A 19,665-nucleotide genomic window follows, 5' to 3' on the forward strand; every position below is an offset into this window, starting at 1 on the left:
AGGGTCCACAAAAACTTGGGCTGCCGGGAACACGCACACACAAAAATCAATTATGAACACAAATTTGCCATTTAAAACATTATACAAATGGCATTTGGACAATTGTGGCATATTTTGCGTTCCGACATAATGTCACACGCATGACAACAAAAACTAGTGGCCACATCCCGAAGGACAGGCAGCGGGTATCAGTGTCCAAGTGTACAACGTATGGCACATCGTTAGTCAGCAGCATTGGTCGAAGATGTTTATGTGTCTGTCCCTCCTACGGTCCGTTCGGCTTCCAGACCATAGAGGACGTTGATTGCATTCGATCTGATTGAAGACTGAAAGATGAAATTTATATTTCTATGTTGATTTAATGTTTGTCAGACTTGGTGTCTGTCTCTCCGTCAAACTAGCCGTCAGTCAGTCAGTGAGTGAGTGAGTGTAGCAAGAAACACCATAATTGATAGCTTCCCAACTTGATTTGATTTTGTGGCAATTTTCACTTGTTTTCAAGTTCTGCCTCATTTCTGTTGATTTTGATGTCGTTTTTTATTTCGTTCTCCAACTACAGATGCTGTAGTCAGTCCCGCATGCATCCAGACTGCCACCCCGGGCAAAAAACGAATAATAAAATTTATTGGATTTTTTTACTGTTGTTGATTTTTACTCACTGTCCAGCCAGAACGAATGAATGGTGTGTTAAAATGTTCAAAATGACAGCAAACCAAAAATGAAATCAACTCAAATACAAACAGTATGTGGCATTAATTATATAATTAGATTTGATGTCATGTTCGAGCGCTATTCTCCCGGCCAGCCCCAGTGGAGACCGACGAAGACAGCAATTTCAAGAATTCATGATTCATTTTTGAACATCGTCATCATTCATTTCTGATGACCGGATGAAGAAGACGTCTTTCAAAAATGAAAAATGCATTCGAGGTTGCGTTCCACCACCGTTTGTCCGAAAAAAAGAGTTTGGAATTGCTTATTAAAGAAATTAAAATTCGACAACATTATTTTCATAAGCTTTATATGGAAAAAGAATTGGTGTATGACAAAAATTATAACGAGGAAATGTTTCCAAGCTTTCTATAACGACAATTTGGCCTTAATTTTATTTAAAAGGGGGTTCAGAGCGGTATGTTTCATTTGTGGCTAAATGGAATGCTGTTCAAATGCGGACTAAGATGCCTGCATTCCAACTAAAATTAAAAGGCAAAAATATTGGAACAACTAATGTAATTTCTTTACCATCAGAAATGTCAAGTTGATGTTCAATCTATTCCTAAATACATGGGTGCTTTTTAAATGGTTATGAATTTATAAGCTTTTAACCAGTGTCAATATTTGGCGAATGTTCGACTTTCCATCGATCTTGATGTTAAAATTGTTTACTATCTACTCCAAATCGAGCGGGAGTATTCCTTGAAGTAAAAAAAAGAAATGGAGTATATTCTGCTTTCCTAAGCCGCTAGAATAAGAGCTAGTAGGATTTCCTCTCTCCACACATTATCAATAAAAAAGAAAAACATTTATTTGTATACCCTACACCACAAGGTGGTCAGGGTATTATGTCTTTGTGCATTTGTCTGTAAAAGGCAAAAGGAAACGAGATGATCTGCATAGAATCACATTCTGAGACGATTTATGCATGTCCGTCCGTCCGTTTGTTCATGTATTTTTGTAAATAAAGTACAGTTCGCATTTATCGCCCTATCTAGATGAAATTTTGCACAGATCATTTGTTTGGCCCAAGGACGAATTGGAGATAATCGGCCAAAATTTAGATGTAGCTCCCATATATATCTTCGTCAGATTTGCCTTTTATTGTGCACCAAACGTGTAATATCAGCCCGAATAGTATGGAGTTTTGAACATACAACGCAATTAGACCTGAAAATAAGTATGCCAAATTTGATCGAAATCAGTTCAGATATATCGGTCCCATACATATTGTTTATCCGATTTGTTATTTTTGGCCTCCGCAGCCGTAATATGCACTCTGTAACTACAATATTTGGGGAAATATACCAAATACAGATCAGAAATACATTTGCTAAATTTTATCGAGTTCGGTTTGGATATAGCTCCCATATATAACTTCGTCCGATTTACCTATTATTGTGCATCAAACGTATAATATTTGTCTAAATGGGATGGAATTTGGCACTTACGACCGAATTGAGTCTAGAAGCTAGTATGTCAAATGGTGAAGATCGGTTCAGATATAGCCATAGCTCCCAAATATATTCTTCATTCGATTTGTTATATTTGTTACCTACAGCCGTAATATGTAATCCGTAACAACGATATTCAGGGAAATATATGAAATACAGCTCAGAAATATATTTGTCAAATTTTATGAAGATCGGTTCAGATTTGGATATGGCTCCCATATATCAAATGGGCAATACAAGTCCGAATTTAAAAGATACAAATGCTTCGGCATATTTAGTCTTTTGAACTTGAAATTATAATTATAATCATAGCGTGTATGATTGAATTTTCCCATAAAAACTTTTAATTGTTATGTGGAGCTCGGCCCCGCCCGACTTTAAGACTTCTTTACTGTTTTTTTTTTTTTTTTTTTTTTTTTTTGAAAAAATCCTCGTTGGAAAAAATTGACAGCATAAGAAGACTTAAGGTGTGAGTACATAAGCAGCTCCGAGTCTGCATAGCTCGAAGTTCTTCATAAAGGGATGCCAGAGTCGCTCCCGAATTCTACAGTCGTTTTCCCTTATAATTTGCCATTTTTATGCCTAACAATGATGCCAAGCTTCTTATGTACTCACTATAAGACCAGAATTCGCTTTCTGTGTGGCCTATTTTTTAAATTATGATTGCTTAAGTCTGGAGTATTTGAAATTATTTCCCATATGAGACCAACAGTTATTAAACAATAATAAAAATTTGGTCGGAGTTTGATTAGTTCTTATCCTTCTATGCCTAAGATGCCGAATACCCCATACTTAAAGGTCAACCATAAAACTTAAATGAGTGGCCACCATTGTACATATGTAATTAAACATTTCAGCAATGGTAATTTTTATTTGAAAAAAAAAAAAACACTTTTATCACCCCTCAAAATGGCTACACCCTCTCTAATACGCATTCGTAGAAGACATTTAGACCATTTCGCTATTCCATCAATTGCAAGACAACGACATTGGACAACGACATGCAACATTGTCACTGTGTGGACCCCGTTGCATTGTTTCGACCAATCATGGGCGTTGCTAATGTGACCAACAATGTTCAATGTCCAGTTTATCGCCACATTCCAGACAGATCAATAAAGTGTGACTGATGTGGTTAAGCCTAATGTAAACCCATAAATAAAAGGCCACGAAGCATTTCAATCGTCTCAAAGTAGACATTAACGCCAAATCAAGCTTCTTAATACACGCTCGGGCATTGCTTGCAGCTTGAAACCAACACAGCCGCACAACTGATTCCAAGACTACCGACTGACTGACTTACTGTTGGACATGAGCATAAAGTGCTTCTGTTTACATTTGTTTTTTTATCAAAAGGCGAAAAAAGCGTTGTGTCTGCGGCATTGGGGAGCGTCTGCATTGTGTCGCGTAGATTCTTTGCCATCTTCGCACTAATGCTGCTTTATCTAGAAGGGAGAGTTCGGTTATGCCGTTGTTGTTGTTGCTGGTGTAGTTGACTTTTATTGCAACTGGCTGGATTGGTGGCTACTGCACCATGTGGCGCTCTTCAGGGTTTTTTGAATGTGCTCGTCAACACCATTAAACGCAAGTCATCCCAACGACACATGTAAGCCATGCGTGTACCCTTTACTTGTCCCGCAATACCCATTACACAAGCCAACAAACATGCCTCCTCCCCATCTAAAAAAAATGGATAGGATTTAGGCGCAAATTGCAATTCAGCTCCTGAGCTGAACACTTTAACGTTTTTTTTTTTTTTTTTGCAGCCCGAAGCATTTACGCATAGACTGCGTAAAGCCATGCAAACACACAGGCACAGCGAGGAAGAGAAAGAGTAGCCAAAAAGCTAGACCAAAGTGCTGATTCCATCATACATTCATGCGAATGTACATGTTTATTCTGTGATTGTATTCCTTCCACAGTGGCCATGTTCGAGACGGACAGAGTTAAAGATTCCATCGACATGGAACCATTCGACCATACATGTATGATTCATAATGTTGAGTGTCGATGTTGTTAACATGATTCAATCATTTTATTTTTCTATTTACAATAAATTTCTTTTTAAAATATCGTTAATGTTCGACCATTGGTCATTCTCCCCCACTCCCCTTTCAGAGAGAATTTCTGCATTGTTGTTGTGATCCATAAAAATTTCCGTGTTCTAAGTAAATGGTCGGTCAGCAGCAGAACGTTTGGGATGTGTCCGTTTTGAAAACTCGTTTTTTTTTTCTTGGCTTACCCTAACGAAGTGCCTAGATTAGGGTACGGAAGTGTGGACTGATGGCCGAGTCATGTGGCTTGAAATGAGAGATAATCGTAATGGTTAAAGTGGCGTCTAGTGGTGTCGTAACATCACATTAATTACTTACTGCTCGGGCGTTGAGATATTAGACGGACAGCGACGACGAAGACTACGGCGATGAGTTGATTTCAGTGACTTGTTACTTTTATTAATGCCGATATCGGGTTGGCAGCGTCTGGTCCTGCAGCTAGCAGCAGCTGGTGAGACAAGCAGCAACCGGTGTCGTCGCTGTGTATGTTATGCTGTTGCTTCTTGTTGTCTTAATAAACAACATGCAACAAGGGCTTGCCACAAATTGATAAAACAGAAAGTGGAGAAAAACTTACATGAATTTCAATTAAAATTTTTAATTGAAATTCTGTTTTAGATAATGAATGAAAATACATAAATCAAATTCACAACGATGAATGGACAGAGGTGCATGTATTAGTGTACCGGCTAGCTCGCAACGGATTATTGGCAATAGATTATTTCGTTAAAGTTTCATTAAGGCCATATTGATGTGCTAACATTGATGCAAGCGTTCTACACTCCAGTGCAAGAGGAAGTGAATTGTTCCAATGTTGGAATGGTTTCTAGGAATGTTATGTTGGTGGGGAATTAGTGGGAAATGTAAAGAGCAATATATATCTAATGCTGAAGGAATTCAAGTCGGTTCTGTCTTATACAAATACGAAACAAATGCAAATACATGGTTCCATCTTTCAACTTCAGTCCGCTAAGTTTTACTTCATGGAGCTTAAATACTTGAACTTTATGAAGAAGCATATTTCAAAAAAAAAAATCGAACTTCAAAGAACTTATATTTATTAAATGGACTTGTTTTGAGCTCAGACCCTTCTGTTTCGGGACAGGGAAAACTACCTCCCAACCAATAAGAGTCCGAGCGAGTGTTATTGGATGAAACCCGGAATGCGTAACACAACATTATTTGTTTGTTTTGAATTCATTGTATTTCTCATTATTCTGTTGTTTTATATATCTAAATCCGGCAGTATATTTTTATGACACCTATGCCAAATGTTGACATACATCTACAAAAAAAAATATATATATATTTTTCTAAACTCGGCCAAGAATTTTTATTTGCTAATAAAAATTGAAAAATATCTACAACACTTTCCAAATTTTAATACAAATTTTTCTTCCTTAAAAAACTGAATTTCGCGTAATTTAGTATATCCTTTTCCTTTCTTATGTAACACACATTTGGGTTGTTTGATAACACCCTTCTTTGAATATTTGATATAAGTGTGATAATAATAAATAATCCAATGTAAAATATTTATATTAAAACAAGTAAAAAAAACATTAAGTTCGTGTGGGGCTGAACTGTCAGTATCCTCCACCGTTTGGTAAAAAACGTTTATAATTAAAAGTATCTAAATTCAAACGTGTTCCCCTTTAAACTGCAACTACCGCTGATATCGAATACAGTGGGTGGAAGCGTTATATAGGATCTTAATCGAACCTTTTCCGCAAGGGGAGAACAGACTTACCAAACATGTTAAATGTAAAATTTCAGCTGATTTGTTTGGAAATTGTGGCAGAACTCTTTAAAGTTCTGAAAATCGGGCGGTACCGTTCTATGGGGGAAATACCAGTAGGTGGACCTGAATCGATCCTTTTTTTGCAAGGAAGGTACATACCAACCAGGAACCCTAATAGTAAAGTTTCAGCAGATTTGGTTGGAAATTGTGGCAGGAGGTACCGTTACATGGGGGCTATACCAATAGCTGGACCCGAATCGATTTTATTTGGTAGGGAAAGAACCTACCTGGAACTGAAATTGTAAGTTTCTTCTAATCAAATCTGCATATAAAATAAACTTTTGTGCCAAATATCTAAGCTCTATAATAATTAAATAGACAGATGGACATCGAAAAATCGACTTAAAATCTCACGCTAAAACGTATATTTCGAGGTGTTGCAACGGAATGACAAATTTAATATAACCTCTTTTGTATGGTGGAGGGTATAAAAAAACTGACCTTTTATGTGGGACTTCGATAAAGTCCTACGAGCAATACATAAAATTGCTTAAAGTCATTTTAATAGTTTCGGCGATCATGGTATTAGGACCAGAATTTCGGTCCTACATAGGCCATATTCTCAATATAGGTCACCTTTTAAATGATGTCATCCGAATTTTGATGTTTTTAAATTTTTACTATTATCACCTTCCTTATTTAAGAATTTCGAATAACATTTTTTTATTCTTTTTCGGTAGCAATTAGAATATAGCCAAGTTCATTATACTTTCATCTGTTTCAGATAAGCATAATTGTGGCAATTACAGGCAAGTTATCCAACCCGCCTGTATAACAAATTTGTATGACAACAAAATGCCTTTAAAATAGTCCACTTGACCTTTTGCTCGGCTCCATCTCTTGCAAGTAATTTCTCTACAAGTGTACTTAATTACCGCCAACACAGAGGAAGGGCGACACAAAGATATCCAAGGGGCAGACAGACAGACAAATTGAATGCGAGGAAGACGGGCCGGTCGGTCGCCCGGTCACTAAAATGTTGCTGATAGCGTTGCCGCCACCGAAAACAACGACGACGACAACAAAAACCAACACCAGAATTAAATCGGCAGCAATAAAATAAGAAAACAAAAACAAAGAGAAATACAGGCTCAGGAAACAGGTGAGTGAGAGAACGGGAACACAATCACACACAAAGCCAGCCTCGTTTTTTGTTGTTATTTCTCATTTATTTTTTGTTCTCCATCGTCTCCAACAACATCAACCTGACTGTCATTCAGATTTGACTAAATGGAAACACTTCGAAAAAAAAACTGGATGTTGTTGTTGTCGTTGCCATTGTTTTGTGGATACCGTGGACATGACTCATTCATCCATCTACTTGGATTTGTTGGAAGTGTCGACCAGAGAGGAAGAAGAAATTATTATGGGATTGAATGGATAATACCAACAAAGATCTCTCTGTCCGTCCGTCCGTTCGTCTGGTGCATTGTGGTCATGGTTGTCCCCACCATCGTGTCGATGTCATCGCAACAGCCACAAGACTCTCGTACAAAAAGCTAATAAATTATTAATGGTTTTATCACTCGATTCTTACTTAAACGCTCTTGTCAAGTGACTTTGAAATCAAAACAAACAGACCAAAGTCCAACAACAAGAACAAAGGCAGGAATATTTCAACATCAGCAACAACACTAAGAAAAACAAAAATATTCCCAAAACAAAATACTGGCCATAAAGAAATAGTGAAGTAACCGGGAGGAGGATAATTTGTTTTAGCACTGGTGAGGTCGAATTTGTGATAAGAGTGACGATGTCGAAAATGACTTACATGTCGCCTCCGTAAAGAATACATAAACAAAAAGCGTTGTTAGTGATGTGAAATGTTGTTGTCAATGAGAATAACCGGCTCAGCTGAATATCACCGAACTAGAGGTTCAATTAGACGTGCCATAACCATAACCAAAAAAAAAAAAAAAAAAAACAGCTGTTCAAACCAATCATATGGGTTGTAATGTAATTGATTATTTGTGTCATACCACAAACGTCATAGCCATAGCCGTTAGCCAATTCAATTTTGTTTTCCAGACGTAGTTATAACAAAACAACTGACTGTTGTTTATTTATCTGTAATTTTTCTATTGTGTTTTGTGAAAATTGATATATATTGGTTAGTTTTAATTTAAGTTTTTACGCCCGCTCTTCTATTTATAAACATTTATTTGAATATTTTTTAAGAAATATGTAAATAACAGCTGTTTATGGTTATATCTCCGCAATGTTACATAAATTATTTTTATTAGTTGTGCACTATAATCTTCCGATAAAAATTACTCACAGACTCGCTATCATGTATTATGTAAGGTGTGTACGATAACTTAAGTAGAAACCAGTACGGAAAGGTCAAAAGTCGGTCGGGCCGACTATATGATTCCCTACACCACTATGCGTATTTAGTAGAGCACTCGCAACAAAATAGTTTATATTGGAACCAAATAATATTGCTATATAGTGCTGTATATTTATTGGGGCAATAGATATACTGGACCGAGTTAAACGCAACGGTAAATTTCGGTCGAATATGAAAAAAAACTATTCAATTACTATTGTTTGAAAAACTTTATCTCATTCGGATAATAAATGTGACCTGCATTTTGTTCACGAAAATACATGGACATACGGACGGACTGACATACAAAAATTCACTCAGAAAATGATTCTATGAAGATCCTCAAGAGTAACTATGGGCTTATCTCACTTCCTTCTCCTGGTGCAGGGTATAAAAATTACTTAGTAAAAAAATTCTCTTTCGTATAAATATTACGGCCCGCTTAACCAACGGCGAAACGCGTCGCATAATGGTGAGTGTGTGATAGTGTCTATCTGGCTTTCCTTTTCACTGCAAATTTCAGATCATTAAGCTCGTCTCGAAAGAGAAAACAAATACATAAAGTAATTGCCTAACATTTTTAAATATTTTTTACATTAGCCTCAAGACAGTTTAAAATACTGGATATTTCCTTACTGAAAATATTTTAAAGTAAGAATTACCAAACTCTCAGTAACTCAACTTTCAAAATTGTTATCTTTACTTGCTCTCGTCAATTGGAATTTTGAATTAAGTACAAGGAACAACATCCAGGAGATACAGTTATATGGGGACTATACCAGAACGTGGACCGATATATCAATACCAACCATCCTAGACACAATACAAAGTGCTCTGCTAAATTTTGGCGCTCTACGTCAAATAATGTGGACTGTATCGTGATTTCAACAGACATACAGACGGACAGACAGACAGACAGACAGACAGACAGACAGACAGACGGACAGACAGACAGACGGACATCTTTAAATCGACTTAGAATTTTATGCTGATTATTGATATATATACTTTATGGGGTCTGCGACGAATATTTAAGGATGTTACAAACGGAATGACAAAGTTAATATACCTTCCATTCCAAGGTGGAGGGTATAAAAATGGTATTAAGCCTGACTTTTTTGCAACAACAAAGAAAAATATAAAGATATGCCTTTTTATATCAAAATGTGATGAATCTCAAATTCCTCTGTCTGAATCTCTTGTGATTTTCAGTTCATAGTTTTTGCAACACAAAATAAATGAAAATAATTTTTTCTTTCGATAAGAGAATTTTCACTAAAATATATATAACCGAGTAATCGAATAATGGATTTGTTAAAAACTGTTTTTGCCCATCACTACTAACACCACTACTTTGTGCTTCCCCATAATAATCTCATAACACTGACACTTTGTTGGAGCATTTGGCATCAATGCTGCTGCAGTTTGTTCTTCTTAAGTGAACCTACATCCGAGGGATTTAGGTTCACAACACATACACGCAGTGACGGACACACAATGGTGAGTCGTTGGCTAATTGACCAGTATTGGCGTATAATTGATACCCTCCGGCGCCTGCCGTATGTCGTTTTATTACTGGATTTTATTGTCTTACTTCTTCTTTTTTTGGTTTGGTTTTCATCGTTTGGCTACTTTGTATCAGGCCAAGGTATTTCTTTTTCATTTTTTGTTTTTTTGGTATGTGGTGAGTGAATTTGTTTCTTTATAGCCTCATACAAACTTTTATTCTTGAAGATAATCAATCATGTGATTCCTCTTTTTTTTTCTCTTAACAGCTCTGCATGATTTGACCACCGATCATCACCGACCAGATCATCAGCAGCAAGAGAGGGAGAAAAAAATGGATGATTTTGTTTGTTAGTTTTTTTATTAATTTCTTTGTTTGGCGTCCCTGGGAAAGAGAAAAAGGCATTTCTGATGGATTTGGATAAATCCATTGATTCGAATGTGTACACAATTAACCGAGTAGCTCGTGCGGTTACGCTTCTCCGGCAAGCAGAGTTTTAATTATTTGATTTTCGATGGTAGATGATGAAAACTGAAACTGATTATGATTCATTGTTTTTTGATCGGTGGCACCTTGGGTTATTGCCAGTTTTTGGTAGAAATTTCAACAGTTTTGTTTTGATTTCGCTGGGCGCAAATTATAAAATTAATTAATCACCGTAATGAGGACACAGTGGTGTGTAGTTTGGATGGATGCACAACGACAAAGAGTTTCGGGGCAATTTAAAATAAAAACTAATTTTATTTGATTTAAGGAGTTATTTATTATTATTGAAATGTGTTGCTTGAGCGTCAATGTTTAACATAGTTGCTGCTATTATAACAACATTTAATTAAGATTCAAGACGTTTTGCTATCCCTTAAAATGTAAATTAAAGCAATTTTCTTTATCGTTTGTAAAGTAATTTGGATATGGGTTTGAAATAATGATATGTTTTCTTATTTATTACATATAGAAATATGGTGGAGTATTTTGCGCAACAGCGAACAAACTATCAATATATGTACATACACGTCTTGTAAAGATGCCGACCTTTTTTGTTTTGAAGGATTAATCAGCATTTGTATAACGTATTCAATAATAAAGGAATATTTTGGAAATTTTTTTTCTAAAACTCTTCTAATTTATTTGTTCTTTGGGACTAATAAGCTCGTATTTTGCGAAGATAATGCTTTTGGTGGCTATGGAGCATAGCTTATAAAACACATGTGTTAATACCGAAATTATTGCAATAAACACAAAATTATAAACAGAACAAGCCAAATTTAAAATGTTCTTACTGTAAATTGTCGACTTTTTATGCCGTTCATAGTATGGTGTCGGTTTGTCATTTCGTTTGTAATTCCTCGATCAACGCAAAATTCCAAGGCAGTTTTGCGATTTGCTGTTTCTCTTTTCGCCTCATGTAATCAAACTATTTTTCGAACGAATCGAGATTTAAAGCTAGAATTGTTATACCCTCCACCTTGAAAAGGAGGATATATTAACTTTGTCATTCCGTAACTTCCCTAAATATTCGTCGTTGATCAATTATAGCACATATATTCATGATCAGCATAAAAGTCAATTTAACGATATCCGTCTGTATATATGTCTATCTGTTAAAATCACGATACAGCTCACATTATTTGAAGTAGAGCTTCAAATTTACCAGAATAATTTGCATTGTGTCGAAGCTGATTGGTATTGACAATCAGATATATCGGCCCACGTGTTGGTATAACCGCCATGTAACGGTGCCTCCCGATATTTGGTATTTTGATGATTATCGCCACACTTTTTCACAGATTTGTCTAAAAATGGATATTTGTAGTTCGTAACGGGTTATAGGTCCGGTGGCGGAACATTGTACCATATAATGGTACGTACCGTATTCGGTATTTTAATGGTTTTAGTTACATTTTTTACGGATTTGTCCAAAAACTGTCTTCGGTAGTTCATAATGGGTCCTGGTTTCGGTAGCAGAACATTGTATGTATAGGTCCACGATATCCTATAGAGCACATATAAAAGTTCCCACCAATATTCGATACTTTTATAATCCTAGTCACATTTACCCACGAAATTTTTTAAAACTTGGTGTTTAAGAAGATCTGGTAGATGACAAACCCCAATACAACGGCCTCAACTACTTTATAGATGTTACTAGTATTTGTAGTTTAAAGTGGAACACATTTGAATTTAGGTAGTTTTATATAATTTTTTTTACCCAAAGGTGGATGGTATTAAAAGTTCGGCCCGGCCGAACTTAATGTTTTTTTAACTTGTTTTTCGTAAGATGTTGAGCCTTTGTGGGGAAGGTACAAGAATAAGTGGACCGAATTTTTCCATTTGTTAAAACTCGGTCTGGTTCAGAGTTGGAATTTGGGAACTACTCTAAAGCCATGATACGCATAGTTGGTATGATCTACTTCACATAAATTCCCAACATTAAATGTTTTTGTTATGGGAACTCCACTAAATACACATAGTGGTGTAGGGTATCATATAGTCGGTCCTTTCCTAGTTTGTTATAATAAACAGTAGAATTAAATAACGTTCAAGGTAGATTGGCCCATTTTTTTCATGCGACAACGGTCTAACAAATATTTGTTTAAATTTAATCAGAAAAAAAAAAACAAATAGTTGCCATTCAAAGAATTGTCATATAAGAATGACGGACAACCCTCATTCATTTGAAATCATTTTTGTTTTCTTTTAATCACCTTCCTACCGTTATCAGAAAACAACCAAAACTTTATTAGCAATATTTTCGCAAAACTGTTTGTCCAAAACAACAATTTCACACAAATTAATTCCAGCAACATAAATGTTTCTCTTCTATTTTTATATCTCCCCAAGAAAAAAAAAACCAAACATCAGAAAAAGCAACAACCTAATTTTAAGTTGATTAACATTGATTTGCATAGATAATTAATTAAAAATAAAATAAATCTTCTATCAACATCAACTCGGTCTCAGTCTCAGTCAATACGTCTGTGATATATGTGGTGAAGAAGAACGAACGGCTGTTAAGTTGCCAAGACGCTATTTCCAAATCATTTATCATGTGCCACCGAGTAGCCTGCCATCGCGCAAATGATAGTGTCGTTCCGAAAACAAAATATCGATAGCTTTCGATTGTTTTCGCTGTCAATTCAAACTACTTTTAATTAAATACATTCTTAATTAGTTTGTGTTTCGACACACTCGAACAATAGACCCACTCACTCACTCGCCGGCATAGCCGAAAACATGAATCCAGTCATGTTTTCAATCATCAAAGGTAGCGAAAACATAAAATTATTAATTAAGAAATGTCACATCACAAAAAACCAAACCAAACAAAACTAAACAAATGAACAAAAATTGTAATCAAATCATAGATTCGATTGCGTCTGTTGCTGGTTGTCAGCACAGGCGGTTCACCCTTCCTCGAAAAATGAGAGAATAACCCGATTCCGTTGACAACAATTTCCGATGTTCGTTGGGAGATCTTCGATGTTGCTGATGATGACGACGATACCATGCCCCATAGATATGAAGCACACTGTGTAACAATTCATAATTGGGTGTTCTTTTGTAATTTGTTGTCGTTGTTATTGTTGTTCTTGTTGTATTTTGAAACAAAACAAAAATATCAGCTGATACACTCTTTGATACCGTTTAGTTGCCCTGATGTTTACCGCTTTCGGCTTGTTTATCAATGGTTTAGAGAACAACAAAGAAACATTTCTAATTTGTTGATGTTGTATCTGTGGTATTCGATATCAGAAGTTACGGATCGTCACGATAAACGTATCCGCAATGTTGTTACTACTCTTTGATCATATTTATTATCGAAATTGTTTTTCGGATATTTCCTCCGTGGAACGTAAACAAAATAATTGAATTCAAAAAAGAACAAATTATCCAACCCATTCTTATTTCATTTAAGTTATAAAAAAAGACTAAGTTTTTCACAATTTTCGGAGTTTTGTATTTTGAAAATGTAGATCTTTAAGTTGATACTTGAAAAATTTGCCCTGAAACAATGTGATTAAAAGTGATATATATTTTAAGACTTTGTTAATCTTTGTGACTGCGATGTTCTCATAAAACCCAGACCGGGTTCTTACTACGAAAATTTGTCTGCAATTGTTAATTTAAATAAATCACATTTCAGTGATCAAAAAAAAAAAATGAAAATTTCAACTGTGCTGAACATTTTATATCATACCACAATGAGAAATTACATGTTAATAACCCATCAATAAACCTCATTAACAAATAAGAGATTTATTAAGTAGACACCAGTAACTACCTACAAAAAAGCTTCCTTGATACCTTATACCTTACCTTATACCTTATACCTTACATACCTTACTACCCCCAGGTGGTTCCCAGTCGGTTGTTTTGCTGATTGATCCGACTGTTAAACCAACAATAAACTATTATGTCAGCGGCTTCAAAAAATATCTTATCGAAGAAGCTGGAAGAAGCTGGCGCTTGGATACCGGTTGCTGGATATCTAAGGCAATTTGGCAGATTATATCACTTAGTAGGTCTTATCTAAGAATCACACTGGGCATACTGAGATCTGACTCCAAGGTTGGTGTTTCTGACTACTATAGGCTATTTCAAGATGAAAATGAGGGGGAGACGTTTGCAGATGTTCCATGTTATCCAACAAGAGACGTAGGCTAGTTGGTTGGTGGGAAATCAAAACTCTAACGTTCTTCTCAGACATAGTTCGCGTCATCATTTACAAGTTTGCTAAAAGCAGTCTCTGGCTCAGCAGACCACATTTCTGACTATACCTCTCTTTATAAACCCTTATTTTCCTTTCTCGCCTATTACCAAAAACTTGATTCTTCCTGGCTGAACACAATGGACCAAAGGTTTATGAGTGAAGCAGTTGCCGATTGACGTTTAGTTTGAGCAATACAAAAGTACAAGACACAGTTTTTCTATTTTCTGACCTTTCCAGCCAATTATCTGCCAGGGAAGTAGGTGTCTGTTACGAACTCCAAACACCAAGTTTAAGATAACTCTGTTGAAAAAATTAAGCTAGAATCATCAAAATTCTGAATATTTGGAGTAATTATTATATGGATCCTACACGAAGATGTGAATTTTTATGGGCAATTTTTTGTCATAGAAAGCAGTGCCCACTGCGAACTCTACGAACGAAAATGTGAACCTGTATAGACAATTTTCTATCATAGGAAGTAGTACCCATTACAAACTCCAAATACCAACGTTAAAACTATTCCGGTGGAAAGTAAGATAAAATTCATGAAAATACCGAATATCTGGAGGTACAGTTATATGAGGCCTACACTAAAGGTAGTGCCTATTACGAACTGCAAATACAAAGATTGAGATAATTCTGTTGAAAAATTTGGCTTATGAAAATACCGAATATAGGGTGATACCGTTATATAGGGCTTGTACGAAAGTGTGGGTCTACACGGGAAATTTTCTGTCGTAAAAGGTAATATCGAAACTCCAAATACAAAATTTAAAACAATTTCGGTAAAAAGTGTGACACAAATCATCAAAATATCGAATATCTGGAAGTACATTCATATGGGATCTATTCCAAAACTTAGAAATGTATGAAAAGTTCCCTGCAAGGATGTTTCCTATATACTGGGAACACATGCTACTTATTTGCAGCATATTCGTTTGGAAATTGTGACTCAAACATCCAAATCCCTCGAATCTGCCGGTACAGTTTTGTGGGGCATATACCAAAACGTATTGCCGATACCCAATGTCCTGCAGGCCTAAAACATTTCTGTGTAAAATGTTATCATCATGTCAAAGGCCAAAATAAAATTGCTGCTTATGGCAAACTATTAAACACTGCCAATCTGCATTTGGCTGTAGTTTAAATAGTATTTTTGTTAAAATTTTTAGGGGTTTCACTCCGCGCCCTTTGTCCGAGGGACTAGTTTGTCAATGCAACAACTTCATATTGCAAATGTCAACATGAAATCACTATATTTCTCCAACAATCGCACAATAAAACAATCATCAATATAAATAATAATTATACTTAACATTCGACTAACTGGATTAATTAAATAATTAAATTTAATTTCGACTCGTTTGTATCGTAAATCAATTGAGATTGTCAACTGCCATAAATGCAACGAGAATAGATTTTTACATTAGAGTCACACATACAAATTACTCAATTTAATTCTCTAACACGACAATTAGAAAAATTTAATTGAATGAAAAAGTCAAACGTGTATTTGTGTAAAAAAAAAAACTATTTTATCAACTTGATCTCCTGTTGTTATTATTTTTTGTTAGTCAGAACATTGCCGAAGATAGCCACATATCATTTTCCAGATAAGGCTCCAAACAGTTATATAACTTCACCATAAAATGTTAAAATTTTGCCATTTCATCAATAACAGCTGCAGAAGTCCGTCGGTAGCAACAACATTAACAGTTTGTCTATTGACGATGACGTTAAAAAAATTAGAGCTTTTAAGGGCTAAGTACATAAGAAGCTTGAAGTCATGGCTAGGCATATTAATGTCAAATTATAATGGAAAACGACGGCTGGATTTTAGTGCGGCTCTGTAATCCCTTTGTGAAATGTCACAAAATATGCCCAGCCATGACTTAAAGCTTGTTATGTACTTAGCCCTTTAAACCTTGTATATTGAATTCATTCTTGAAAAGTTTGACATAGCGAACAATATATGTTTATCGACCGTTGAAATATAGGCCCCACATAATGAAATATCCTGATTATCAGTGATTGAAAATGTTGCTGTATTGGACATTTTCGATTCTCATTATGAAGAATCTTTTTCCGCAAAACAAAATCAATATAGGTTCCTTTCAGGTTCAAACATTTTTGAAGTATAATTCAAAGAATATAACCCATCTTAGAGAAAAAATTCGATATCGGTCCAATACTTAGTAAGGCTTTCATGTAGCGTCTAATAACATTCTTTTATTCTAGATTTCAGCCCCAATTTCTAATCATTTTTGGTTCAAGTTTTAACATTTAAAAATTAAAAAATCAGAAAGAAAATTATAAAATTAGAAATTACCATTATATGTATATCAAAGATAGGACTTTTTCCAGAAAGATATTATTCATAATGAGAGTGGGGGAAACTATGGGGATATATATAAACGTGGATAGGTATACATTGATCCGGCCGGTATAAGCCACATTTTTTAGTCGAAAAGTTTAAATTTGATATTACCGAATTCTAATGGGTAGAACACATTTTTGCAAAAAAAAAAAAAAAAATCTTAATTGTAAGTCCAAGTTTACAATAACCGCTATATGTGGTTATACCTCAATTACTTTTCACATGTCCAATTGAATTGGCAACAATTTGGTAACGGTTATAATTATATAACCAAATACTGTAAGAAACGCAATACAAAACAAATAAAAGCTCAAAACTAGCGCCTTCCGCATCTGATACTCCTGATGATTTTTATTGGACAAAGTTAACCCATAATTTTATATATACAATTTTTTTTCAAGAAAATTAAAGTAACGCCCATAAAATATTCTTCGATAGTGTCTCTTCATTTCGAAAAGAAATAATGAATATCTATTTCAAATATGAAAATTAATCTTAATAAACGGTTCAAAGTTGCCTAGATGTGCTATCGATAAAAGTCGATTTGGTTGGAAATCGAATTGTTTGGAAAATTCGGTTGTTCTGAAAATGTCAAAATAATTGGCAGATACCGAGGCTAAAGAATATATGAAGTGGACCAAGTATCTTAGTTCGCGATAGCATCCAAGTAGTAGACAAACAGACATGACAACCGAGGAACTAGAATCACAAGTGGATTCATTTAAACGGTGTTTTCCAAACAAATAGCTCCCACGTCGATACAATTTTGAGTCGTGACTAATATGCGGAAGTTTCGCAACAATTGAGAGGAATTGTACCGCTCGCTATAGTATGTGAAATTGTTCATTACCTTTATGTTCAATCATTGTCTTCAATTTAGTTGACAATTTATTTCGCCGATTTGGCTTAAGATAAATCCCATTGAAATAAGTCATAGTTTAAAGTGTTTTCAGATTAAGCCCCTTCAATAGAACCACCTCTGCTAAATATCCATCATCTTTTATTTTTTTGAATTTCTTTATTTATTTCTCTACAAAAGTTAAAAATTTTCAAATTCTAAATTTTCTAAATCACTCACCAGTATTAAATTAAAATCCAAAAAAGTTGTGTATATTGTTTTAAATGGTGATCCGTTGCTCGTAGCTTTTCTGTTTTGTGATTTTTTCACCAAATATCCAAATCTTTGTTGTTATTTTAAATAAACTTCCGTCGGTTTTTTTTTGATTATTAAAACAAAGTGTTTTTTACATTAGCGTTTTATTGGTGCGCCTTGCAATCTCTCTGGATTCTTTTTTTTTGCGTTTCAATTCACTCACTTGCACTTGTCAATTTTTGTGTTATTTATGTAATTTCATTTCACACCTCTCAAATCGGCATTACAATAATTTACTTTTTGAGTTTCATTAGCACCCAATTTTTTGCCTCGAAATCCCGACAAAACAGAGTAAAACACTACAACCACCTTTAAAGTTTCAACCCACACAACGCCACCACAACTTTCTGCTGAATTATGGTTAATAAATTAGGAGCTGTGATTTGCGTCAACACTAGACGATGAGTAGCCGTATCAATCGGGGATACGAAACCGGTGCAATAATAAATTTCAAACAAATGGCTATACGGAACGACAGCGTAAACAACCGCGCTGGATAAAAGTCAACAGCAAACTACTCGTCTTGCTGTAGCTGTGTGTAGCCAAAGGTGTGGGTCTACCGGCAAACAAAAGCAGGCATTCTTTCAGGTGGGTTTGAATACCGGTTAGTGACGATAATCAAACTCCTCACACCCGTACATTCATTTGACTTAACACACCTGGGCGAGAATGAGATGGAGCATACTCACAAACGCCACAACTGCAACAATGTACAATAAAAAACAATGAATGAAATTGTTCGCTCTCTTTTTCTCTCTCGCTCTCCGTCTCTACGTTGAAAGATCGTTAACAGAACTGTTCCAACCAACGAACGCACGATCAGAAAACAGGTGAGTAGAGAACAACAGCAAGTGTTTGCACCCCATTCACCTGGCAATCAAATATGAGTGAAACACACACACACTCTCACTCACACACATATTCAGGTTTCACTTGCAAACAGGTTTCGATTCTATTTCCTTGCAACACAAACTCCGCCCATCTCTCGACATCGCCACCACCATTAGTGTGAATGGGTTGGAACCTTCATTGGCCTAATACAATATGGCAGACACCACCACCAATTGAATTGAAGTGCTGGGGTTTAATTGAATTTAAGTTGCTCTCGCTCTCTCCACCACCATCATTGGATTCGAGGCGAACACATCATGGCGACAACCAGATTCTCACTTGTACTCAATTGTTGTTGGTGTTGGGGAGACTTTGTTGTTTTGTTTTGTTTTGCTGCAATGCCAAGTCTGTTGATTACCTCCGCGCCACTGCCAGCGGGGCAAATGGGGTCTGTTACCGTTGATTTATGTTACAAGCGGGTAATTGAATAATGTTTTGAGTGGGGGACAATAAATTTCATTAGTGGAAGTTCGCACGTAAATTTGCTGCTTGTTTAATAAACTAGAAAGAGGAACGAGGGGTTGTTGGAACGGAACGACGAGTGTGCACTCCTGAAACGAAATGAACATCTAGGTATCTGAAATTGTGAGTGGCCGGGATGCATGTGTGTATGACAGTCGTTGTGTGACTGCGTCTGACAGTTGTTTCATTTATTTGCAATGCATTAATGTTTG

The 19,665-nt window shown here is 35.6% G+C and overlaps 1 protein-coding gene across 1 annotated transcript in view; it reads right to left on the reverse strand.

Moving 5' to 3' along the window:
- The window catches only part of LOC101893751 (homeobox protein aristaless), a 56,264-nt gene extending 37,614 nt beyond the window's left edge, over nt 1–18,650 (reverse strand). Inside the window, exon 1 of the mRNA XM_005181421.4 lies at nt 18,026–18,650. The gene's annotated coding sequence lies outside the window, so the exon portion shown is untranslated. The remainder of the gene's footprint in view (nt 1–18,025) is intronic.
- Nucleotides 18,651–19,665: the final 1,015 nt, after the last annotated feature.

This window comes from Musca domestica, unplaced genomic scaffold (genome assembly GCF_030504385.1).
Source record: "Musca domestica strain aabys unplaced genomic scaffold, Musca_domestica.polishedcontigs.V.1.1 11, whole genome shotgun sequence".
NCBI lineage: Eukaryota > Metazoa > Arthropoda > Insecta > Diptera > Muscidae > Musca > Musca domestica.